Genomic DNA, 11,291 nt, shown 5'->3' with positions numbered 1-11,291 from the left:
CTTCAAGCACTATCTGGCGTCAGCCAAGTTCACCATCTTCACGGACAACAATCCGTTGACACACCTGGCAACAGCCAAGTTAGGTGCGTTGGAACAGCTATGGATGGCCCGGCTGTCTAACTTTGACTTTACCATCAAGTATCGGGCTGGCAAGAAGAATAACAATGCTGATGCGCTGTCCAGAATGCCTCACTTACCCGAGCCTGGAGAAGACCTGGATGAACTCGAAGAGATAGAGTTACCGGCTTTCCATCACCAAGGTGTTTCCCAGTGTGAGCATGCTGTAGGAGCGAAGCGCTCGAACCAGCACGAGGTCTCGGTCAACCCATTACTCCACCATAATTGGGAAGAGACACAGAACGGTGACCCGGCCGTGCGATTGGTCAAAGAAAAGCTAGCACAAGCTGAGACTCATCTTGGCCCAGATGCTCCAGAAGAAGCCCAGCAGTTGTGGAAGGAGAGGGGACGACTGTTCACCTACCAAGGCAAGCTCTGCAAGAGATATGTCAACTGGCGAACGAATTAACTTGTCTGGCAGATAGTGGTCCCACAGAGGGATGCTCCAATGGTCCTAGCAGCTTATCATGATAACGCAGGACACTTCGGGTGGAAGAAGTTGGAGACCCTACTCCGTGATCGGTTCTACTGGGTGCACATGAGAAAGACAGTCGAGAAGTGGTGCCGAGACTGTGGTCCGTGTAACCTGAGGCGGAAAGATGATGCCAGCCAGAGGTCTCCCCTACAGCCAATTGTCACGAAGCAGCCCCTGGAGTTGGTGGCCCTGGACCACGTGAAGTTAACACCAAGCCGGTCAGGCTATGTGTACGCCCTCACCATTGTGGACCATTACTCTCGTTTCCTGGTAGTAGTGCCCGTGAAGGACCAGACAGCCAGAACGGCAGCGAGAGCATTTCAGGCCTACTTTTGTCGACCTCACGGTTACCCTGAAAGGGTACTGACTGATCAAGGTCCTGCATTCGAGGCAGAAGTGTTCCAAGAGTTCTGTAACATGTACGGTTGTAAGAAAATCAGAACCACACCGTACCACCCCCAAACCAATGGATTGTGCGAGAAGATGAACCATGTGGTTATTGATATGCTCAAGACTCTACCTTTGGAAGAAAGAAACCAATGGCCAGAAAAGTTACCAGATCTGGTAGACTTGTACAACCATATCCCGGTAAATTCGACCAACTGCAGCCCTGCTTACCTGATGCGAGCCAGACCTGGCAAGTTACCTGTAGACTTGGAGATGGGGACTGTGTCACCTGAGGCGGTTCAGGAAATAGAGGATTGGGATACAGAGCGGCAGCAGCGGTACCGTAGGGTCCAAGAATGTGTAGAGAGGAGCCTGTCTCAAGCAAGAACGAGACAAGAGCAGCATTACAATCAAACAGCCCCAGCAACTCCCTTAGCAGCTGGAGAACAAGTCCTCAAGAAGAAGCTGAGGACGCATAAATTGGATGATCAGTGGGAGAACGAGCCCTACACCATTATCCCCTCCAACTTTGACAATAGTAAGGTATGCCTCATAAGCAAGGATGAAGGCAGGACCTATTAAGCAGTTTCTCGGGACCGCCTGAAAACGTGCCCTGAACGGTGCAGAACCCAAAAAGAAGTAGAAGAAGTACAAGAAAGTCCCCAAAGTCAAGAAAAAGAGGGAGAGATGATCCAAACAATCCTTGGGAAATTCCCCAAAACTTGGACCCGAATAAACAATGCCATAGTGGTACCAGTCCTGACGTTCCCGCAGTTGGTCGAGCCAGAAACAGAAGAGGTTCCAGATCCACCTAAAGACCACCCAACATATCCGAGACCGCATCAGTAAACATAAATCTACCATACGTTGTGGTCAAACTGCACTTCCGATTCCAGCACATTTCATCGCTAGGGGTCATTCAATATCTCAACTTAGGTATCAGGTTTTGGAACACGTGCCGTTGCCCAGGAGGGGTGGGAACCGTGTTCAAATCCTCAGGGACCGCGAGGCCTACTGGATACATACATTGCAGACTCTAGAACCATGGGGCATGAACAGAGAATATGAAGTTAACTATTAATTTTCAGCTACCATTTTATTCAGCAACTGTGATATATAGCGGCTAAAGCCTATGTCTTTTTGTATAAACGCTTCAGACTACCATGTACATATCCAGGTATTCATGTATTCGTGTACTTTTGCAAGCTCTAATTTATTCTTATTTTCTTTTTCAGAGGTATTGACCACCTTCATCACGGGCAGGATTCCACTCTCACATCCTTATCATGGGCACCACCTTTCTATAAGGTACCATCCCTAAACACCCCCCTCCCCCCCTTTTTTCTTCCAGGCACACGGATTAGTCTTAGGTTACAGATTGACTCCCAACCCACGGTCTATACTACATATACTACACTACATCTGCACATCCATTTACTTCCCTGCTGTTTTATATCATCACTTTCAGATCTTCCTTTTCTCTTACATATTTCTTTCACACACATCTTAAAACCCCCCCACCAACCTTTCCCCCCCCCTTTTCTCATACTCCTCTGCCCTAACAATCTGTACACACACACACACATTAACACAACCAGTAATAAGAGGCAATTGGCCATACCCCTCATTCTGTCATCCTACAGTTTTTACTTTCTGCATAATACACCCCCATATCCATAAACATCCTTAAGCGCATACAACTCCTCATAGACATTATTCTATGTTTAGAAGTATCCCGCATCAGCCTGTCTCTTATTACCATCATCCATATCCCCTATTGTGGACTTGGCCCACACCCACTAGTTTACGCCCCCTCCGTGCACACTAGCACTAGCACACACCTTCTAAAACAGTGTCTCCGTTATGACGCCTCACGCATGCGCAGTTGCGCTGCAGTGACATCACGCGCGCATGCGCGATAGACATTACAGAAGTGACGCTTCATCGCACACACCTCTCAAACTACTAGTTCTGTCCCCGCCCCTAGTGTGACGCTCCACGCAGGCGCAGCTGCGTTCCCACGCCACCACCAACGTCATACACGCAGGCGCAGTAGCCCCAGTACCGGACACCCGGAAGTGGCTATAAATACGCGCCATACACCACGCCGACATGCCTCCTGCCTCCATCACAGACCCCTGGGACCCTGTCCCTACTCCCTGTGTTATCCAGGTAACTTGCTATAGATGCGTTCTGCTCTCTCCAGTCCACAACTGCTGATCTACTTCACCAGGCACGTCCTTGTATTTACCACTGCCTCACCATCTCTCTCCACAGGCATCCTTTCTCTTCCTCCACCTGTCTTCTGGGCCTCCCTGGCCTCCGGTATGTGCCAATGATAACATGCTTGTCTGAATTTATGCTTTGATGTACCCTTGGTTTATGTACCCTGCATTGCCTTAATCTGCTGTTGCTCTGATGCATATAGCCCTCTCTATGGTGTCCCTAGATGAGTATGATTCCCTGTCTATTCATGTGTCTCCTCCTGGTTTGGCCTAGGACAGCTATCTAATATGAGCTCACTGACTTTTATTGCTTGTTACTGTATGACTATGACATCTTCCCTTTTTTTTGGTGCTAATTAATTGCTCTCTACTCTATTCAGTGACGTACCCTTGCAAAGCAAAGCAAACGCCACATGGTACAATCCCGTGACGTCTAATGCGTCCTATCCACCCTCCCACTATACGTACGTGTAAATACCTTGTATATAAATATGCGTGTGTACATATATATGTTTGTGAAACTTTTTTGTTTTTTCTGACACTTTGTGGTGTGTAATATACTTTCTATCATTTTTTCATAGGCAAAAACCTTGAAAAAGGCCTAACAGGCCGAAACGTCGGCTTTTGCTATATTGTGGTGGCGTTTTCTTTTTTGCAAATAGTCCAATAAAAAAACACTTTTTTGCATTCATTCTCTTTGTCCTAATTTGAGTGCTTGGGATCCAATATATTACCACCTAAAGAACCATTCGCTCCAACACGAGATGACACGCCAGCAGTGGAACAGGAGGTTCAACCCCCTGCCAGTGGTGAACCTGCCGTACCCTTGGCGAATCTGAGATCCCGTAGGCAACCGACATGTATCCCTGTCAGGGTTAGGCCTACCAATCACACGGGGGGGCAGACACTCCAAGTAGTCAGGGACAAACCCCAGAGCTACGCCGGTCCCAACGTAGCACTCGGGGACAGCCCCCTCCAAGGTATAGAACATAGAAAGTAAAATACCTAACAGAATGTAAATAGTTATGTGAAATGTCTGTCATGTTGTGTATAAAATGCTTTTTGTCTTAGGTGATTAAGTAAATGGACAATTGGGCCACTGGACTATGGGTGGCCAACACCTAAATTGTTCATAGTTAGCACCAGTGTGCTCAACACCCCTGAAGAAAAACCCGTCCGGCGTGCATAGAGTGGGGTCATCAATGCTCTGACGCACGCCCAGAGCCTACGTTGGGGGTTTGATCGCGGCGGGTCCCCCATGGAGCAGTGTAATGGACACCCGGAAGGGGGCCACACTGGACTCTATAGTAGTGTTTAAGTTGTAACGTTTAAGTAATGCGCCTCCCACAATGGGATGAAATGTTGTAACCTGTTTTGTTTGTTTCTACAGTCCGGGAGTACTGAATTTAACTAAGGGGGAGTGTGGCGCCCCAGGACCTGATCTCCACAACAGCATTGCCCTCCCAAAGGGTTAATGCTGAGCCTGGAGGTAATTGGGAGGTCCATTGGCCAGCAAGTTTAACACCCAACGCAGTTCTCCCTCCGGCCAGCAGGGGGAGCTCTGAACCTGGGATTCCAGGGAGCTTCCCTTAAGTCTGATCTGAGAGAGGAAGTAGTGTTCAGTCTGTAGAGAGCAGTGGAAGTGAACAGACGCAGAGTGAGCTGTCCTGTGTATCTGGGGCCTAGAGCTAGAGTAGCTTGGCCCAGAGAAGCAGGAGTAGCTGAGAGGCAGCGGAGAGACTCGGACATCGGAGTCTGTGGCCACCAGGGCTTAAACATACTCCCTGGTAGCCGAATCCGAAGGGCAGGAGAGCTGCAAGCACCTGGCCCAAAAACATCCCAAAAGTACAGCTGCAGCATCAAGGACCGGTGTGGATTCCAGCAGAGAAGCACCAGAGAGAGAGCCTGCGCAGCCTGCTACAGAGGGAAAGGGACATACCATCAGTCCCTGCATTGCACACTCCAACTCATTGTTACTAAGCCATTATACTAGCAAACACTGAGTGAACTTAGTGGCATCCTAAACGTGGCTTTTGGACTTTGTATTGCCCCAGTAGTGCAAAGATATTTGCAGCACGTCTGCCTGCATTGCACACTAAAACTCATTGTTACTAAGCCATTATACTAGCAAACACTGAGTGAACTTAGTGGCATCCTAAATGTGGCTATTGGACTTCTGCATAGTCACACTAGTGCAAAGATATTTGCAGCACGTCTGCCTGCGTTGCACACTCCAACTCATTGTTACTAAGCCATTATACTAGCAAACACTGAGTGAACTTAGTGGCATCCGAAACGTGGCTATTGGACTTCAGTATAGTCCCACTAGTGCAAAGATATTTGCCGCACGTCTGCCTGCATTGCACACTCCAACTCATTGTTACTAAGCCATTATACTAGCAAACACTGAGTGAACTTAGTGGCATCCTAAACGTGGCTTTTGGACTTTGTATTGCCCCAGTAGTGCAAAGATATTTGCAGCACGTCTGCCTGCATTGCACACTAAAACTCATTGTTACTAAGCCATTATACTAGCAATTTATGCTGCCAGTTTAAGGGCCGTAGTTGCATTGTCAGGGATAATTATTCTTTATTATTCTGCTGTTAATAAAGCTAGACCACCGCTGCAATCTACACCACCTCTCAATTTTTACTACCACATTTTAAGTGCACAATCTTGTCGCAATCAACATGAGTGGCAAAATGACAGATGCTGGTGGAAAGGTAAAGAGGCGTGTTGGAAAAGGAAAAAAAGGGTTTGTCCGTGGGGAAGGTGGCAAAGCTCCATTAACATCTGCTGAAGATAGACCATCTACCAGCAAAAGTAAGATGTCTCCTACTTACCATGGACAATCCGATGTGCTCCCTTTTTTACGGACACGAACAACAGGAACAAAGGTAGATGATGGCCAAAAAAGGAAAATGCTTGAATGGATCTCAAGTGGTCCAACAAGTGCCCTCTCAGCCACCTCAATTACCGCATCCAAAAAACACCAGTCCTCTGAGTTGTCATCCCAATCAAACATGCTTTCTCCCAGCTCTGAAGTCTCCATCAGCCCTGCACAGTATGGTGGAACTGAGATGGCTGAGTCTGCAGAGCTGTTCAGTCACACTATAGCCTGGGAATCAGAGGTCTGTTCCCAAGCTACAGTGAGTACAGACCAGGAAATGGTCTGCAGTGATGCCCAGAACCTTTGTGACTCTGATTCAGGCCGTGAGGACCAAGTTTCTGAGCATAATGTTGACCCTTTGTCACAAACTGTAACACCTGTGGTTATAGACAATGAGGAACATACTGATGACGATGAGACGCAGATACCAGATTGTGATGACAACTTAAATATTCGGTCAGGGCAAGAAGAGGCTCAGTCTGAGGGTGAGGGGAGTGCAAACACAACAATTGATGAGGAAGTTCTAGATCCCACCTACTGTCAACCCACAGTCAGGCACTCGAGGAGGTCAACAGAGGCGGTGGAGGAGGATGCAACCGACGACGAAGTTACCTTGCGCCTTCCTTGACAGAGTCGGAGCACTGGTAGCACGTCTACAACTGCATCATCAGCCACCACTCTGCCTTTGAGCACTAGTCGGGGGGGCTCAGCAGGTCGCATGCCCTCTAAGCCTTGCCTAGCCTGGTCTTTTTTTGACATAGAAAAAGATCGCCCAAATTATGTGATTTGTAAAATTTGTCATGATTCTGTTAGTAGAGGTCAAAACCTCAGCAGTTTGACAACTTCTTCCATGAATCGTCACATGAATAAATATCATAGGTCCCAGTGGGAAACTCACCGTGCTGTAATGTGGCCTAGCGGAGCGAACCATCCACGGCCTGCCCCTTCCAGTGCATCCGCGCGCTCTTCATCTTCTAGGACTGTGGGGACAGCTGTCACACCTGGTTTTCCACGCACAACTTCCACCACTGTAACCGCAACAGGCAGTTTGCTTGGTAGGTCGTCAGTTGGTTTGGAAGGGAAAACAAGTGCGTGTGTACAGCTCTCTCAGACATCGATAGCACCAACGTTGGATGAAGGCAACATCATGTCTCCGACTGCACTTTCCTCACAAACCTGCATTTTTCCAGGGACACCCTACTCAACACCGTCTACACACAGCAGCCAGATCTCTGTCCCTCAGATGTGGACAAATAAAACGCCATCTCCTGCGACCCATGACAAAGCTAAGAGGTTGACTTTATCCCTCTGTAAGCTCTTGGCTACCGAAATGCTGCCTTTCCGCCTGGTGGACACACAGGATTTTAGAGACCTTATGTCTGTCGCTGTGCCCCAGTACCAGATGCCCAGTCGCCACTACTTCTCTAAGAAAGGTGTGCCCGCGCTACACCAGCATGTCGCACACAACATCACCGCTTCCTTGAGAAACTCTGTGTGTGAACGGGTTCATTTTACCACCGATACTTGGACCAGTAAGCATGGACAGGGACCTTATATGTCGCTGACTGGGCACTGGGTAACTATGGTGATAGATGGTGAAGGGTCTGCTGCACAAGTCTTGCCGTCCCCACGACTTGTGTGTCAATCCTCTGTCTGTCCAAGTTCCGCCACTGCTTCTGCCTCCTCCACCTCATCTGTGTCTTCCACCTCCGCCCCAAGCCTGCCTGGTCAGGCCACCAGCGTTCTCACTGCGCAGAAGGAATCACGCACCCCTCATTACTATGCTGGCAGCAGAGCGCAACGTCATCAGGCGGTCTTTAGCTTGACATGTCTTGGGAATAAGAGTCACACAGCTGAGGAGTTGTGGTCAGCTCTGCGGTCCGAGTTTAATAAATGGTTGTCTCCACTCAACCTGCAGCCTGGTAAGGCCGTGTGCAACAATGCTGCAAACCTGGGTGCGGCCCTTCGCCTGGGCAAGGTGACACACGTACCTTGTATGGCTCACGTGTTGAACCTTGTTGTCCAGCAATTTTTAACACACTATCCCGGCCTAGATGGCCTTCTGACCAGGGCACGAAAACTGTCTGCTCACTTCCGCCGTTCAAGCGCCGCAGCTGAGCGACTTGCATCACTCCAGAAGTCTTTCGGCCTGCCGGTTCATCGCCTGAAATGCGATGTGGCGACACGCTGGAATTCGACTCTCCACATGTTACAGCGACTGTGGCAGCACCGCCGAGCCCTGGTGCATTACGTCATGACGTATAGCCTGGGCCAACGAGATGCAGAGGTGGGGCAGATCACCCTGATGGAGTGGTCTCAGATCAAGGACCTATGCACCCTTCTGCACAGTTTCGACATGGCGACGAATATGTTTAGCGCTGACAATGCCATTATCAGCATGACAATTCCAGTCATTTACATGCTGGAGCACACGCTAAACACTATTCGGAGTCAGGGGGTGGGACAACAGGAAGGGGAGGAACTACAGGAGGATTCATATGCGCAAGACATAACAACATCTCCAAGGTCCAGATGTTCATCATCTCAAACGCGGCAGGCATGGGACCATGGGGGACAGGGATCAACAAGGGCGCATGGTAGCAGGCGAAATGTTGAGGAAGGTGCAGGAGAACATGAAGAAATGGAGGACGAACTGTCCATGGACATGGAACACTCAGCAGATGAGGGAGACCTTGGTCAAATTTCAGTTCAAAGAGGTTGGGGGGAGATGTCAGAGGAAGAAAGAACGGTTAGCACCTCTATGCCACAAACACAGTGTGGACTTGGTCCGCATGGCTGCGCAAGACTCATGAGTGCTTTCTTGCTGCACTACCTCCAACATGACCCTCGTATTGTCAAAATTAGAAGTGATGATGACTACTGGCTTGCCACACTATTAGATCCCTGGTACAAGTCCAAATTTTGTGAAATAATTCCAGCCATAGAAAGGGACGCACGTATGCAGGAGTATCAGCAGAAGCTGTTACTCGATCTTAGCTCGGCTTTTCCACCAAACAACCGTGCAGGTGCAGGGAGTGAATCTCCCAGTTGTAACTTGACAAACATGGGACGGTCTCGTCATCTTCAACAGTCTACCCGTACCAGTAGGACTGTATCTGGTGCTGGTAACAGCAATTTTATGGAATCTTTTCATAATTTTTTTAGACCCTCCTTTGCAAGGCCAACAGAGAACAAGTCTAACACATAGTCAATGGCTGGAGAGGATGATACAGGAGTATCTCCAAATGAACATCGATGCCATGACTTTGCAAATGGAGCCTTGCTCATTTTGGGCTTCAAATCTTGAAAAATGGCCAGAGCTCTCCAGTTACGCCTTGGAGATTTTGTTGTGTCCAGCTGCCAGCGTTGTCTCTGAACGTGTCTTCAGTGCTGCTGGGTGTGTGCTGACAGATAAGCGCACACATCTGTCCAGTGACAATGTGGACAGACTAACGTTCATCAAAATGAACAAGTCATGGATCCTCAAGGAATTTAATACCCCAGTGTCATCCTGGGGAGAGTAAATGCTTGTGGATTTGGAATGTGCTTGATGCAAATCAAAACATCCTGTTTGCAACTAGGGCACAAGTGCTGCCACTGATGGGGTGTCTGTGTGGCCTAATTTTTTGAAAAAAGGGAGACTCCGCTTGGAGTAACCCTTACTTACATTGTTTTTAAAAATGATCCAAGATGAACAGAGCTGGGATCAGGGAAGACTTTGCTACCTACCCCGGTGTCATCCTGGGGACAGTTAAGAATGGCGTATTTTTGAATGTGCTTGATGCAAATCTAGCTGTGAAGTGTACAACTAGGGCACAAGTGCTGCCACTGAATGGGTGGGTGTGTGTGGGGCACAATTTTTGGAAAAAAGGGAGACTCCACTTGGAGTAACCCTTGCTTACATTGTTTTTTAAAAGGAACCAAGATGAACAAGTCATGGTTCAGCAAAGACTTTGCTACCTACCCCGGTGTCATCCTGGGGATAGTTTAGAATGGCGTATTTTTGAATGTGCTTGATGCAAATCTAGCTTTAAAGTGTACAACTAGGGCACAAGTGCTGCCACTGAATGGGTGGGTGTGTGTGGGGCCCAATTTTTGGAAAAAAGGGAGACTCTGCTTGGAGTCACCTTGCGGTGTTTTACATGATTTTAGAAGGGCGTGCCATGCCTATATCTGTGTCTCGTCCTCTTTTTCCTCGTTACGCTCTTTTGTTTTCGCATGAGAATTTGTTCTTGTCACTTTCCCATGTGTTTGTGTTGTGTTGTGAGTTGTTTGTCACCTTTTGGACACCTTTGAGGGTGTTTTGTAGGTGTTTTTATGTGTTTGTGAATGACTGCCATTGTTTCCTATGCGGTTCGAGTTCGGTTCGTCGAATGTTCGACGAACCGAACTCGAACGGGACCTCCGTTCGGCGAACCGAACTCGAGCCGAACCACGACCGGTTCGCTCATCTCTAGTATTAAACTCCTTGGCATGTTATGCCCTGTTGCAAATCCTACCAATTTTTTGAAAAAAAACCTTTTGGGAGTACCTACTGATCCTGTGCTCCATAGTGTCTGAACCATTTTCCCCTGGGGAAACTGAATTTTTAAAATCCTTGGTGTTAGCTAGTGGAATAAAGCCTGAGTTCCAGACTCCAAACTCTGCCACTTCCCCTGGGCTGCCTGCTTCCCAAACTGGTGTGCAAGAAGGTGCCGCTGATGCCTCCTTCTCCCAAGCTGATGTTGGCCAAACTCACTCATCAACGACCACATCCGCTTCGGTGTCCCAGCATTCCGTTCAGTTGTCTATATCTCAGAACTTCAAAAAGTAGCGAAAATACCCTGTTACGCACCCAAGGGCAGAAACCATCACTGCACACATTGCACGATTGATAGCCCTTGAGATTTTGCCATATCGGCTTGTAGGAACAGAGTCTTTCTGCGACCTTTTGACGGCGTGAGAAAATGAATGTATTAAACTCCTTGGCTTGTTATGCCCTGTTCCTTATGCTACCATTTTTTAATAAAAAGCTGTTGGGAGAACCTATTGATGCAGTGCTCCATAGTGTCTGAACCATTATCCCCTGGGGAAACTGAATGTATTAAACTTCTTGGCATCTTATGCCCTGTTGGTTATCTTACCATTTTTTAATAAAAAGCTGTTGAGAGTACCGACTGATGCAGTGCTCCATAGTGTCTGAACTATTATTCCCTG

At 48.2% G+C, this 11,291-nt stretch overlaps 1 long non-coding RNA gene across 1 annotated transcript; it reads left to right on the top strand.

Moving 5' to 3' along the window:
• The first annotated feature begins 2,213 nt into the window (after window positions 1–2,213).
• Window positions 2,214–3,657, top strand: LOC142244355 (uncharacterized). The gene is made up of 3 exons (XR_012724525.1): window positions 2,214–2,287; window positions 3,257–3,304; window positions 3,585–3,657. It is a non-coding gene; the product is annotated as an uncharacterized LOC142244355 (long non-coding RNA).
• The last annotated feature ends 7,634 nt before the right edge of the window (window positions 3,658–11,291 follow it).

The sequence above is a fragment of the Anomaloglossus baeobatrachus genome, chromosome 6 (genome assembly GCF_048569485.1).
Source record: "Anomaloglossus baeobatrachus isolate aAnoBae1 chromosome 6, aAnoBae1.hap1, whole genome shotgun sequence".
Lineage (NCBI taxonomy): Eukaryota > Metazoa > Chordata > Amphibia > Anura > Aromobatidae > Anomaloglossus > Anomaloglossus baeobatrachus.
The sequence above is the reverse complement of the archived record's forward strand: the minus strand, read 5'-3'. Positions and strand labels throughout refer to the sequence as shown.